The 13,357-nt window shown below is 36.7% G+C and overlaps 1 long non-coding RNA gene across 1 annotated transcript; it reads right to left on the reverse strand.

Annotated features, from left to right (window-relative positions):
* Positions 1–8,902: 8,902 nt before the first annotated feature.
* Positions 8,903–12,653, reverse strand: LOC145614741 (uncharacterized). Its single transcript, XR_014107147.1, has 2 exons — positions 12,472–12,653; positions 8,903–9,340 (listed from the first exon to the last, which is right to left on the reverse strand). It is a non-coding gene; the product is annotated as an uncharacterized LOC145614741 (long non-coding RNA).
* Positions 12,654–13,357: the final 704 nt, after the last annotated feature.

Below are 13,357 nucleotides of genomic sequence, written 5' to 3' on the forward strand. Positions count from 1 at the left end.
GGATGGTTCTTTCTACCATTCGGAGGGGTCCACAATCTATTCAGACGGCTCCCTAAGGGCGCATGTCTATGAGCTTCGAGACCATCCTCCAAGCCCTTCTTCTGACCCTCCTCCAACTCCAACCTATAACCATTCCACAAACTCTAGTGGTACCCAGTGATAAATTCAATACTGTGGGAGGCCGAAAATCAGTCGAGACCCGAGCCTTCTAGACAAGCGTCGGAGGAGAGATTGAGGGAGGACCCTGCTGGCACCAGCTGACAGTCCCTTAACTCTGGAGAGAGCTCTGATGACGATTCGGCCTCGTCATCTTCTGAAGGTGCCTCCGTTGATTCGGAGGAGGCACGAGCTAAGATAAACACTGTAAGGAAGTCCTTGTTAGGGAAAAGGATGAGGGCTGGGCCGAGCCACATGCTACTCACCGCCAGGAACGTTCTCCCTATTATCATCACGTTCCCAAGAGCAAGCGGAACAAAATGACGTCCGACCTTGCCAAGCTTCAACTTAAGCATGTCATGGGACATGGCTACACTCTCACCGTGCCGGATAAGGATGACACGGTCACCTTGCCCAGCATGGCCAGCTATCTTGATGAAGCCTTTGGTTTCTACGAGGCGACCATTCAGGCAGGACTGCGCTTCCCTCTCCATCCGGCAGTGGAGAGAATTTTGGATGGATACCAACTAGGTATCTGGCAATTAGTCCCGAACTCATGGATCAATATAATTGGGTACATTGCCGTATGTGAAATACTGCAGGTGGATCCCAGCTTTGAGGCATTCGCCCACATGCACTACCTCAGCCGAGCGCCGAAAATAGGCGGCGAAGGCTGGTACACCTTGTCCACTTGCAAGGGGTACATGATGGCAGTCGACAAGGAGTCCAGGTTGAAGGACTGGAGAAAAAAGGTATACATAGTCCACTCCTCTAAGCACCGGTTGAATAAAATATATAATAGGTGGAATATGGATCCGCCCCTCTTGGCTGGAAAGAGTGCTTTGCTGCCTCTCCCTAGGCGAGCCTAGGAGGAGATCTTTGATAGGGGCTTGTTCAAATTGTCTGTTCGGACCAACGAGCAGGGGGAGAAGGAAGTCACCCCCAAAGTTACATTCCCCAATAGAAGTGGCTTTCAGATGGGGTGTACTTGGCTACTTGCGGCCTGAGTACTGAGATGCCGAGAGGTAGTCGACCGTTTGTTATTGTTGATGCTTTAGCTGTTTATCAATGTTTGTTTGTAGATTTGTAACTCTTGTTTCTTTGTGTAGACAAAGCTATGGAAAAGCTCTTGGCCTGAAGGAAGTCGGCTGCACTTTCTGCAGTGATGTACCGTTCGAACGTTCTCAAACGGACGAACAAAGACCAAAAAGCTAGCGGAACCCCCAAGGTATGTGTTTATCACACTTGTCTTTTTTAGCAAGGTTCTTTCGCATGTTTTCTAACGTCTCTTTGTTGATGCAGGGTGGTTCTATCAAACCCTCTCCCTCCAAACCATCCAACCCAAAACTGTAAAAGTTTGGGGCAGGAGATGTGAGTGCTTCTGGCAAGTCCAGAAAACACATTGCTCACAAACCAAAGAAGATAGGTGACGGCTCCCGTCTCGATGCTGATAGGGTGATCAGCAAGTCGGATGCCCCAAAGGCATCAAAGGGTAGCTTAAAGCCACCCAACTATGCTGCCGGCTCAGCAAGAGATAGGAAAAAGCATGTCAAGGAGGATGAGGAGCAGCCGGAGGGTGAGGGCTACTTCCCCTTTAACATTTTTATATATATAGGGACCATTCGGCCTTTCCTTAATCCATGTTATCTTTATTTGCGCAGCTCCCGTTCAGAGGCTGACTGTTGTCAAGATGGCCCGGGAGATGTTGCGGACGCTTGATCCGGATGACAGGACGTATGTTCGAGGGGTCAGCACCCTGAACTTGGATGCCATCTTGGGGAACCTCTGTGAGGTATAAAGTTAGCATGAATTCTTACAATTCAAATGCCTATCCGCTAGATGCTAACCATCCGTCCCTTTGACCAAATGAAGGCTATGCTGCGCGTACATGGGCTTAGAAAGCCCACCCGGGATAAGTCTGATCCCTACAGATAGTAAGAAGATTTGAGAGAGATTAGAGATTTCTGAATTTAGGGTTTAGAATTCTGATTTTTCTGTGTCTTTAGTGATGAACGAAGACCCCTTTTTATAGGCGTAGGAATCTAGGTTAAGGGTTTTAGAGCCGCGGCGTCAGGTGGCGCGCGCAACTCTATGAGTCGCGCTGGGGCGCCGCGCGCATCTCACTGAGTCGTGCGCGCCAGGCGCGCGCAACTTATTGAGTTACGCTGGTTTGCGGTTTGCCTTATACGAAAACGCGTTTTTAAAACTTCCATAACTTTTGATTGCAAAGTTGGATTTAGGCGTGTAAGATATCATTGGAAAGCTCTTGATGTCTACTTTCCAATGCCATTAGATATAGTTTAAAATCTATTGTGGATCAAAAGTTATGGCTGTTGGAGTGCAAGGGTGTCAGTTTTGGGCCCGATTTAGTGTTTTGATCATTACTTCTTGTTTTGGCTCGGAATTGGGCTTATAATATACCGTTGGAAATCTATTAAAAGGGCTATCGATTTGTATAGGCCTTGCACAGGAATTTAATGGTTGGTTTATCTGTTTGGCTCGATTTTCAACAATGTAGGTTCCATTGGATCCAATCATTGCATTTGACGCATTTGGGTCCGTTATTAATCTAGTTTAAACATGTATGAACACGTTTAGGCCTAATTAGTAATCGGAAAAGGATCTAAGATAACTTGGTTTCAAATATGGGTTTTAACTTACTTCATAATGCTTTACGTAGTCCATAAACAATTCAACTTTGATCTAGCATGAAGAACGGGTTTTTGAAACATCATCGCACTCCCTTTTCGGGACAAGAGGCCAAAAGTAGGTGTCTACAGTTAGCCCCCACTTTGATCGAGTCTAGAATAGAAGATGATCAAAGTAGTCAAGGAAATAAATCCGAGACTCATTCTGCGAAGTTCTCTAAGGATAGAGAATCTTTCAGTAATGTTTTAGGATGCTGAAACGATCCTTGATTTGCTAAGTGTTTGAAGCAAGTAGCTATTAAGGCTAGAAAAAGTTTTTCCTAGTCTTAACGCGCTAAAGAATCAAGATTGATCCTTTGCAATTTTAGAACGCTTTTACAAGTAAAGGTCTTCTAGGTGATGTCAAGTCATGAGAAGAGATCGGTTTTAAAAAAGAATAAAAGGGGATGATTTCCTCTCAATCGTGTCATCGTTGGTCTAAAGTCCCTCGATATGTCATTGAAACTTTAGCCTGACTTTAAAAAAGTAAAAAGATGAAAAAGGTGTTTTTCGGTATTCGAGCCGAAACTGTCCGGTATTTGAGCCGGATGTCCATAAGATAGAAATACATGTCTTAGGACTGGAGGCATATATCCAAATCCAGTGAGAGGGAAGAAAGTCAGCAACTCTCTCAGCAGTTTTGTCCACAAGATGAGTACACGTGTCTCAGGACTAGGGGCACGTGACTACATAGGCGCGACATCGTCTCGTCGCTTCTTCATACAGGGGGTGGTCGGACACCCTAATTGTCCAGTAAGTTAGTAAGATCACTAACTACCGTATTTTCTTCCATTCAAGAAGTGGTTGTTCCTGATGGTTCGGCGCGCCTGTTGACTCGTGAGCTAACGCCTACAGTAATTCTCTACCTTTTAATTCCGAGAGGTAGATCTCACAAAGCTTGGGCTGAAGTGAAATTTTACGCAACACCAACGCCGTACAATTTTGCGCCGTACGATACACCATTTGCATTTTTACGTTGCATGAAAACGCCTTCCTTTTTGTTTCGGGCGTGAAAAAAGAAGAAAAGCCGGACATTTGTAATGTCAGTACAGTAAAATGATAAACCTGTATATGGTTGCTTTTACGTAAAGCACCACCACGAAACGTCTTAAGGCACTCTTACAAAAAACGTTCAAAACGTATGCTTAGGGAAGGCACAAAGCATAGTGTGAATGCAAAATGATGCAAAAAACTAACAAAGAAGAAAATAAACTACAGAATGCAAAGCAATTTAAAAGATTTTGATAATTTGCGCGCCATTACGTCTAATAACGAGCAAAACCGTTGAAAAATGATCAAACGGATCAAAATCTGGATACCGGTCATTTTAGTGACCAATATCCGCGCGCAACTCAGTTGGTCGCACTGGCCAGGCGCGCGCATCGTTCTGAGTTGCGCTGGTCTGTCACGCGCAACTAATTCAGTTGCGCGCGACATTTAAGTCAGCAAAAAGAGAATCGCTGAGTGCGATTTTTCATTTTCGCTTTTTTCTCTCTCTAAAGAGCTCGGATTTTCTTGTTTTTTGAAGCTAAAGGAAGTAGATCTCATCTGTTGTTCATATTTGCCATAATTCGTTCATTCTTGGCTGAACTTGGGCAATTTTCGAACCGTTAAACCCCAAATTTTGAATTTGGAGGGTTTTTGATTCGACTTGTTTTCATGAATCTGTTTGTTTGTTGTTGTGACATGTTTAAGAAGATATTGCAAAAAATTTCATGTAAAGTGACCAAGTATTGATCATGTATGAGTTTGTCAAGCATATATTTTTTTTTTGTTCAAATTTTGACTTTGTGTTTGAACTTTATTGCTCGCATAGACTACACTTGTTAATTTTAATGTAAATTGAAGTGTTTAGAATAATAGTTATGCATTAAAATTATAAATGAAATTTTGAACTTTTATAATAGCATGAATTTGTTCTTGCGACTCATGTTTATTATTCTTTTTTTCATGCGTAAGTTGCAAAATTGGTTTTATCAATGATAAAAATAACCAATGTTATTATTATTCACTTATAAAACTATGATCTCAAGATTTGCACAAAACTAGTTAGTTAAGCAAATTCTTGAAGACATCATCGAACTAGAGTAGTTTGGCTATACTTCGGCTTTTTGAGCCCCCATTTTATGTTATCGAATATTGTAGCTCCCAATGTTGGGTGACTTCGATGACTTGTTTGTTTTTAACAATTAGACCCTTTCATGTTGCTTGAAATGGGTCTAGAGATCCTGCGTTTCGTCTTATTATGATAGCAACTAGGATCTTGGAAGCGATTAAACTAGTGTGTTTAAATCGTTTTTTGACCATTCATAGTTTTAACAAAAAAATTTGCTAAGTCTAGTAGTATTGGTCATTCATTAGAACAAGTAAAAGGAAAAATGAAATGTTGTTCAAATTTTTCATCTATTCTTGCTACTTTTGATTTCTTTCTTTGAGTTCAACTTTTGTCACTGTTTTGAAACTCGAGAAAGTAGATGTCATCCTCCTTGCGAAATTCCCATGTGTGCAGCAATGGAGAATAATTTAAAACGAATACTCCATAATATAGAACCTAGGAGTCTTTTGTTTACATTCTAACTCATGAAATTGTTTGTCTTATGTTAATAATGTGTCTTGATACAATTTTCATGATGAATGATTGAGTACTAAACTTTCGTATGAGCAAGTATGTTTTGCTCTATACTAGTCATACTCTCTAATCTCTAGAGTAAATTGAAGTATTGAAACAACAATTATGCACTAAGATTAGTTCTCGAAGTTGAACTTGAAAATGGCTCGAATATGTAATTTGTTTTATGGCCAAGTTCAGTTGCAAACTTAGTTTTCAAAGGGACAACATGATTGTTATATCACTGTGATAAATTTGAAAATTGTAAGGCTCGAGATCTACGTAGACCATTTGTAGTTTAAGCGATTCTCGAAATTAGCTCGAATGGCATGTATGTCTCATTTTTTTTGTTGATATTGGAGCCCCCATGTGTCATGTTATGCGCATTCTTGCTATTTCACAAGTCTTGGAGCCCCACTTTGGGGTAGTTCTAATGACTTTCTATTGTTTAGGCCATTCATATAATCATGATATTGGGATGGACCTATGTATATATCCTATTTTTGTTTTTAAGATATTTAGGATAATGACATGGCTTTTGCATTTTAGTTAAAGTCATGTTTAAGAAAGCAAGTTAGTTCTTTGCTTGTTTACAAACCAAAAACAATTGTGCTTAAGGTTTAATGATCTTACCTAATGTCTAAACGTTTGTAAAGATCATTGCGGTGATTTTATTCTCAAAGTTTATTTAGAACATCAAATATTTTCTTTGTTGTTATCAATCTTTGATTTCGGTCTTGTAGGTGGTTCGTTTACCATCCCTTAGCCAATAAGCGAGAACAAGTTCGAGTCAAGAAGAAGTCGAATCTTAATTCATTCCTTTTGGAAATATTCGTGTATACATGTATTATCCAAACGATGAATCTGAAAATTTATTTATTTTGAGAAAACAAAAATTCAGAATGGAAATTTTGAGTACTATAATTTTTTATTAGAAACATGTTGTTTCGAACTAGAATTCAAAATTTGAAAAGGGTCCAATAATTTAAATGAAAGTTTGTTTTGAAAAGCAACTTTTTCTAGTAGGCAAAATACATAATCATATTATTTTCAAAACTGGACCCAAAATGGAAAGAAAGGTCTAGCTCGTAATTGAGTATAACTTTTTTTTGTCCAAGATTGATGAAGGTAAGTTGTAATTTACAACTTATTTCAACAAAGATATGAAAATGTGAGAAAACTTTTGTATATCTATTTTTGTCATCTCTTCCTTTTTAGTGTTTGTCATCATTGTCGTACTTCGATAATTGAAAGTGAAGTTCTTCCAATTAAAAAGTGCCATAGTTTGAAAATGAATATTTACCAAATTTTAGGTTTGATGGAGTGTTAGAATAATTTATAAAATCATTCGAATTACTTTCCAAAATATAGTCTCATTTCAAAATGAAAATTGAGGTGAGACCTATATTTTTGTAGCCCCCAAAACCTTAGGTGGCTTTTGCAATTCATGTATACACATGCTAGGGGATATTTCTCATGTTTATTTGAAGCCCCAAGGTTTTCATTTTTTTAATTTGTGGAATATTGCATATGTTTATCATGATTTGTTTGATCAAGTAACATAATTAATTATCTTGGTCAAATAATAGGAAGTGGTATTCTTCCCTTTGTCATTTAAAGTTATTAAGATGGTTCGTAATAAGCTTTGCATGACATTGATTTTACAGCATAAATAGCGTGTTCAAATCTGTAAATAGAGTGAAGTGGGGATGTTCAGGCTTTTTAGCCCCCAGTTTGAGGCAAAGAGCGAAAAAATTATTTTTCCTCCGTTTTTTTACTTGCAACACACCTTTTAGGCACGCAGTTTTAGGAGATGATTAGTGAGGGTAAATGAGCGATTTTATCAATATAATTTTTACACGAAGATTAGAATAGGGTTAAGTATCATTTGTAAAAATTATAATGAATAATTTATCCGTTTACATTACACAAACCCGACCTCAAAACACGTGCCACAAGGCTGTGTTGCAAGTAAAAAGAAACGGAGGAAGTACTATTTTCAAGTAAATGGGAGGGATCATCCCGACTTACCCCCCAAAAAAGAAATGAACAAAAAATATGGATTTGTATAAAAAGGAAGGGGAATCCAACTTTCCCACAGAAGAATAAATAAAGAGAATTAGACATGTTTTCGAAAAGCAAGGATTATTGATTTAATATTTGAATCATCGTGATGTCTTGGCAGTGAGTTATACGTGTGAATGTGTGATAGCGATAACGATCATTATTCATGTAGCGATCATGTTCAATCAATGTTGCTCGCTTAGAGAAGATGAAGATATCCCACGCAGGCGGACGTATAAATGAAAAGACCAATTCTCAAGAGTTGTAAAAGACGTCTAGAGTTGACGTCAAGGCTATCGATATATCAAATCAATTTATTGTATTAACTCTTTTTCGTTCTAGGCAATAATGTATATAGAACTTGAATTACCTTGGTAATAAATAGCCCTATTGTTAAAAGAAGATAAGATGATTGTTTATTTTTAGAGTGATAGTCATCTCATTTTTCTTGGCCAAAGATATGGAAAACATCGAATTTAGTTTAATTCGATTGCTTTACTAGATTTGTGTCATCAAGCCAATGGCTATCAAATCATCCAAATCATTTGATTTTTTTATATAATTTTGTAGTCATAACTCAACACTTCATGCATTTTATATATGGGCGTGACTACTTAATAGTAGGTCCATATATGCAAAGGCCTAAGGTTGGCCATATTTTCATGAAAAGATGATTTTGGTACATGGTTATGGTCTACCTCAAGGAGGGCCTTTCCAAGGTTGTAACGTGGCTAGGCTTGAGGTTATGAAGAATGGACAGGTCAAGTATACCCAATAATCCCTTACTCTTGGTGCTTATCAAATTAAAACCTTTCTGCTTTGTGGCAACTTCCTACATTAGGTGATTTTTCCTTGTCATCTTTCTCTCTTTCTCTCTCTCGATCTCTTTTTTTTCTCTCTCTCTTTTTTTTGTTTTTGACAAGTCTTGTTTTTGGGTTTAGAATGATTTTTTCTTTCTTTTTCACTGGATCTTTGCTTTTGGGTTTAGACTAACTTTGTGTCCCCTCTTATGTTTCGTTCTCCCTATTTTTCATTTATATCTCTTTGCACCATTCCCATCTCAAGGTATGGAATAATGTAGGTTGAATAACTAAGGCTCAACTGACGAGGCTCAAAAGGGTTGCCAAAAGATGGATTTTCTCTAAGGTCAAGAACATGGGATTATCTTTGTGGAGTTTCAAGTTGCCTCCTGTATTGGTGAAATCATCATATCCTTTCTTTGTGGGCCAAAGATGGGCCTCTTTCAATAAATCTAGTAAGCCACAGTTTATCAAGATTCTTGAAGTGTTGAGCATGTATGCCTTTTTCATATTGCATATTTGTATGTGTACGTTTTATTTATATGAGCCAATAACAATAAAGAGATTCAAAGAAAACAAGATAGACATACTTGAAAATATATTTTTTAATCAATAATCAATGAGTACAAAATAAGTAGATTCGACAGCATGAATCTCTTAGCCTATCATAACAAACAAAGGAAAGAAACAAAACAAGACCTAGGGTGCTACATCTTAAAATGTTGACAACTTCTTGAGATATATAAATCGCCACATGAAAAAGAAGTCAATGAAGCCTTCTTTTTACCCTTGCTTAAGCAATTCAATATCGCGCAAGGTAATTGTGAGCTCGATGTTATCTCCATATTGGGTTAAAAACGCTTTTACAACGTCACTCCAAGTGGAAGTGTGTTTTGCATCGAGGTTATAAAACCATGATCTAGCAAAATACATAGATGATGGCCTTATAGACGATATAGTCGCTTGTTTTGATGCTGAAGTGTCCCGGCATATTCTCTTGTTGCACCTACATTGCCTTTTCCAATCTTCAAAAAAATTAAAAAAAAAAAAAAAAAAAAAAAAAAAACAAAGTATAAATTAGTACATTACACAATATAGGCTCAAGCTTCATAATCGATTTGAGAAAATAACATGGACATTATACTTTAATCTAGGCAATTAATTATGTACAATGCACATGTATAAATCTGTAAAGTAGGCCTATCATTTTTTAAGCTTTCTTGCTGTCCATTAGAAAGCCACTATGACAAGTTCTGATGATTAGATCTGAATTCAGTTATGAAAATCCGCTCTGAACTTCAGATCTGAATTTGGGTCACTTCCTTTTTCCCATTTTCTTTCAAACAAACAGTTAGAGCATCCTACAAATTTTTTCCAAGGTTATCACTTTAACAATGTTACATGCAATTTTACTTAGAGTTTAACAAACACATAGCAAGTAGCAATGTTCTAGCAAAAGTAGCATAGCAACAGCAGGAGGCAAAGCAGAAGTAGCATTGCAACAGCAGGCGGCAAAGCAGGGTAGCATAGCAGTAGGAAACCATGGCATGGCAGGAGCTGCAACACCAGACTTGCCAGGAAAGCAGTTGCAATAGCAGCAGCCTTGGCAAGTTTCAGTTCTGAATTCAAACTCCCAAAAAATCAGCTATGAATTCAGTTCTAAATTCAGTTCTGCATTCAAACTCCCAAAAAATCAGGTCTGAATTCAATTCTGGATTTAGTTCTGAATTCAGTTCTGGATTCAGTTCCAAATTCAAACTCCCAAAAAATCAGGTCTGAATTCAATTCTAAAATAAGTGTACAACTAAGAAATCATCAATAAAATTCTAAACTAAGTGTACAACTAAGAAAACATCAATAAATGAATTGAATCAACTTCTATTGTTCAAGTAATTATCTAAATCTGCAAAGACCTTGATGCCTTACCTCAGCATATGCTTTGATTATATTAACTCTCTCTCAACAGCTTGTTGTGCTTTCATCATTAACATTTAAAATAGGAGTGTTGGTGATAACCACTTTAGTAACAGTTCCTAACACATCTATTCCCGCCTATATCCTCTGAAACTCTAATTATAGATGTTGCACAGTACACAAGAGCATAAGAGCACACCTTTAAAGAGTTGAAGGATCTAACAAGTATAAACTCAATTCAAACTTTTACTATAGTTACCACTGAAATAAGTTGCTGCCTACATGCACAACCAATAGGTACAATCAGAGCATGCATTAACTATACAAAATTTCTGAAATTCATGTCAAAGATACAACAGAGCAAATGTTACGGCTTATGTTAAATGTCTTCACTTGATTAGTTAGAACAAAACACACTAAAAAAAAATCTCACCAGGTATAATCAATTACAGCCTCCCATAAAAAGGCATCCAACAAAACCAAGAGGCTTTTCTTCTCACTCTTGAAACTAATGGTCTGATTTCTCAAAAATAACAAGTGTTTGATGATAAAAAAACTTGAGTTATCAAACAATTTTTAACAAGTAACAACCTTACTCAGCAGAACAGCCACACAACAAGACATTAGTTATGTTGTGTGTTTTTTTTTAAGACCCGGATACTACCATCTAAGCAAGTTTATTATTTCAATTGAAGGGGTCAGGTGGGTAAATTAGCTTAAAAAACTCTGCATCATAAAAATGAAAAATGTACATATATATTTGATCACTTAGACCCACCGAGAAAAGAACTAATATTTTCAAAAGTCCAATTTCTCCATATTCTTCCAATTTCTTCAGTATCACGGGTTCCAAGCAAAGCACAACATCAATACATACACTTGATCCTAGAAACCATAGGTGATTTCAACAGACAAATGCAAGAGTAAATATATGCAATTTCATAGCATAACCTTCACCCTAATAATTGCTATATATGATAACTGATATAACATATTTTGCACAAGATAAACTAAAAGAACAAAATTTATACAAAATATATTTCGTAGAATATCTTACTATGAAGCACCATAAGGACCTCAATTTCAGACTTTCAGGCAGAATAATAGGGAAACAAAGACATGTAAGAAAACAAACATGTGTAAAAGAGAGCAGCAGACCTCATTGATGATGAATTTCTTTAAAGAGGATAATAAGTACTATTTCACACTCAGCAAACTCGTCTATTCAATCCCAGAATCTTCTTACTCTCTTATTAAGACTAAATTTCTTCTTCATCACAGGGGCCAGTTCTGCTACAATGTCATTTTGACTTCTTATTTTACAGAGCTCGTAATCCCGAGCTACAGCTTAAACCTTAAGTTAATAAAGCTCAAGTGTTCCTAGCCATTGTCAACTACACAACAAAACCAATCAATTCATCACCTTGCCAAAATAGAATGCTAACACATCTTTTATGAGAATTTTGAGATATTTACCTTGGTATCTTAACTAATTTGGATGAAAATTGAAAATAACTTAAGTAATAAGATCAAAGCTGGTTCAGAATTCAGATAATATTGATAATAACTTAATGCAAACTTGTAAACATTTGAAAGCTCACCGTTCTTTTTTCTTCAACAACATCAAATGATTGATTAGTCCAAGTAAATAAAAAATAAAGAAAATTATGACAAAAGCTGGAATGGTGAAATGTATGCAACTTCTTTGTTTTCTCAGATTTAAAAAACCAATTACTCACCACTATAATACTCCATTTGTTCTATTATAAACGGTATATCTCTATATGTAAACAATCATGTAAAATGGTATTGTATTTATATTCTACCCAATAGGTGAAATCCCATGAATTTGAAACCCAATTAACGCAACTTCTGAGTTCATAGCGTCACTCCCAGCCCAGAAAATGAAAAAGGTATATCTGAGTAGTAAAACAAACCGAATGAAATTCTGCAACAACGAACTGAGATTCTTAGTTAGACTAAAACCTTAAATAATTGAAGCGTAAGTAAGCTAAAACGCTCACTAAATCCCCTACACCCAACACGCTATACAGTGAAACCCTAGATTTAAATACAATGGATTTCTACGACACAATAACTAAAAATTCAATGTAATTTGACAACAATTCAATATAACAAAGTCTATCTAAATGATATTTAAGCACACAAGCAATAAAATTGATGAGAAAAAGAACAAAATTACAATCAATTGAAAAAATTTACAAGGAGCGAAAGAACGTACATTACCACGATTTCGACCCAAATTCGCTAATTTCAGGCAGTTTCAAAAGATTGCTTAGATTCTATAAGAATAAAGGATAGTGATGAACAATTAGGTTTAGTGTATGAAGTTTTCAGATCTAAAACCTAAAGAAAGAGGAGAGAGAGGGGGTTCGATTTTGCATTTGGGTATTTTGGGCGGTTCAAGAATTTTTTTTTTATTTTTAAAAATTTACTTATACACCGCTTTTTTAAGTTGTGAGTTGCCTTGAGTCACGTGCAAGTCATACAATATTTTCTACGCTTTCCCTCGTCAAGAAACTAATTCGACACAAAAGCGTCGAAAAAAGCGGACTTTGATTTTTACGTTGACGCCTCATATATAGCGTCGAGCCAACAGCGTCGAGAAAGTAAGGGATTTGTAGTAGTGAGTGTGATTTCACTCGCAAAGGCCACAGACAGGGTAAAGTCGTATCCCCTAATCAAAAGTAATACCTAAGTCCTCTAACTAAAGCAGATAGGGAAGTAGGGTCGAATCCACAGGGAAACTGGTCTTTCGACTCCTAATTAATTAATATAATCTAAATTATTAAGGTAACCAATTTGTTGTGTTTAATATGAAATTATAATACGGAGATTAAGTTTAGGGAGAAAATCAATAATAAGAAGGCCTAGGGTCACAGGTTCACCAATAATTAATATTTCGGGATAAAACATAACAATTAATAATCAACATTGCACAAATAACATGATTAACAGGCTCTCGCAATTTATTAACCAACATAGATCTAACAGGCTCTCGCAATTTACTAGATCTAAGTTCCTATTGAAAATAGCCTTTAATATCAAATTAACATCTGCCCGATTCATCAATTCAATATTGCTAAACATTCACAATCAAATTACAT

This window comes from Chenopodium album, chromosome 25 (assembly GCF_948465745.1).
Source record: "Chenopodium album chromosome 25, dcCheAlbu1.1, whole genome shotgun sequence".
In the NCBI taxonomy this organism is placed as follows: domain Eukaryota; kingdom Viridiplantae; phylum Streptophyta; class Magnoliopsida; order Caryophyllales; family Amaranthaceae; genus Chenopodium; species Chenopodium album.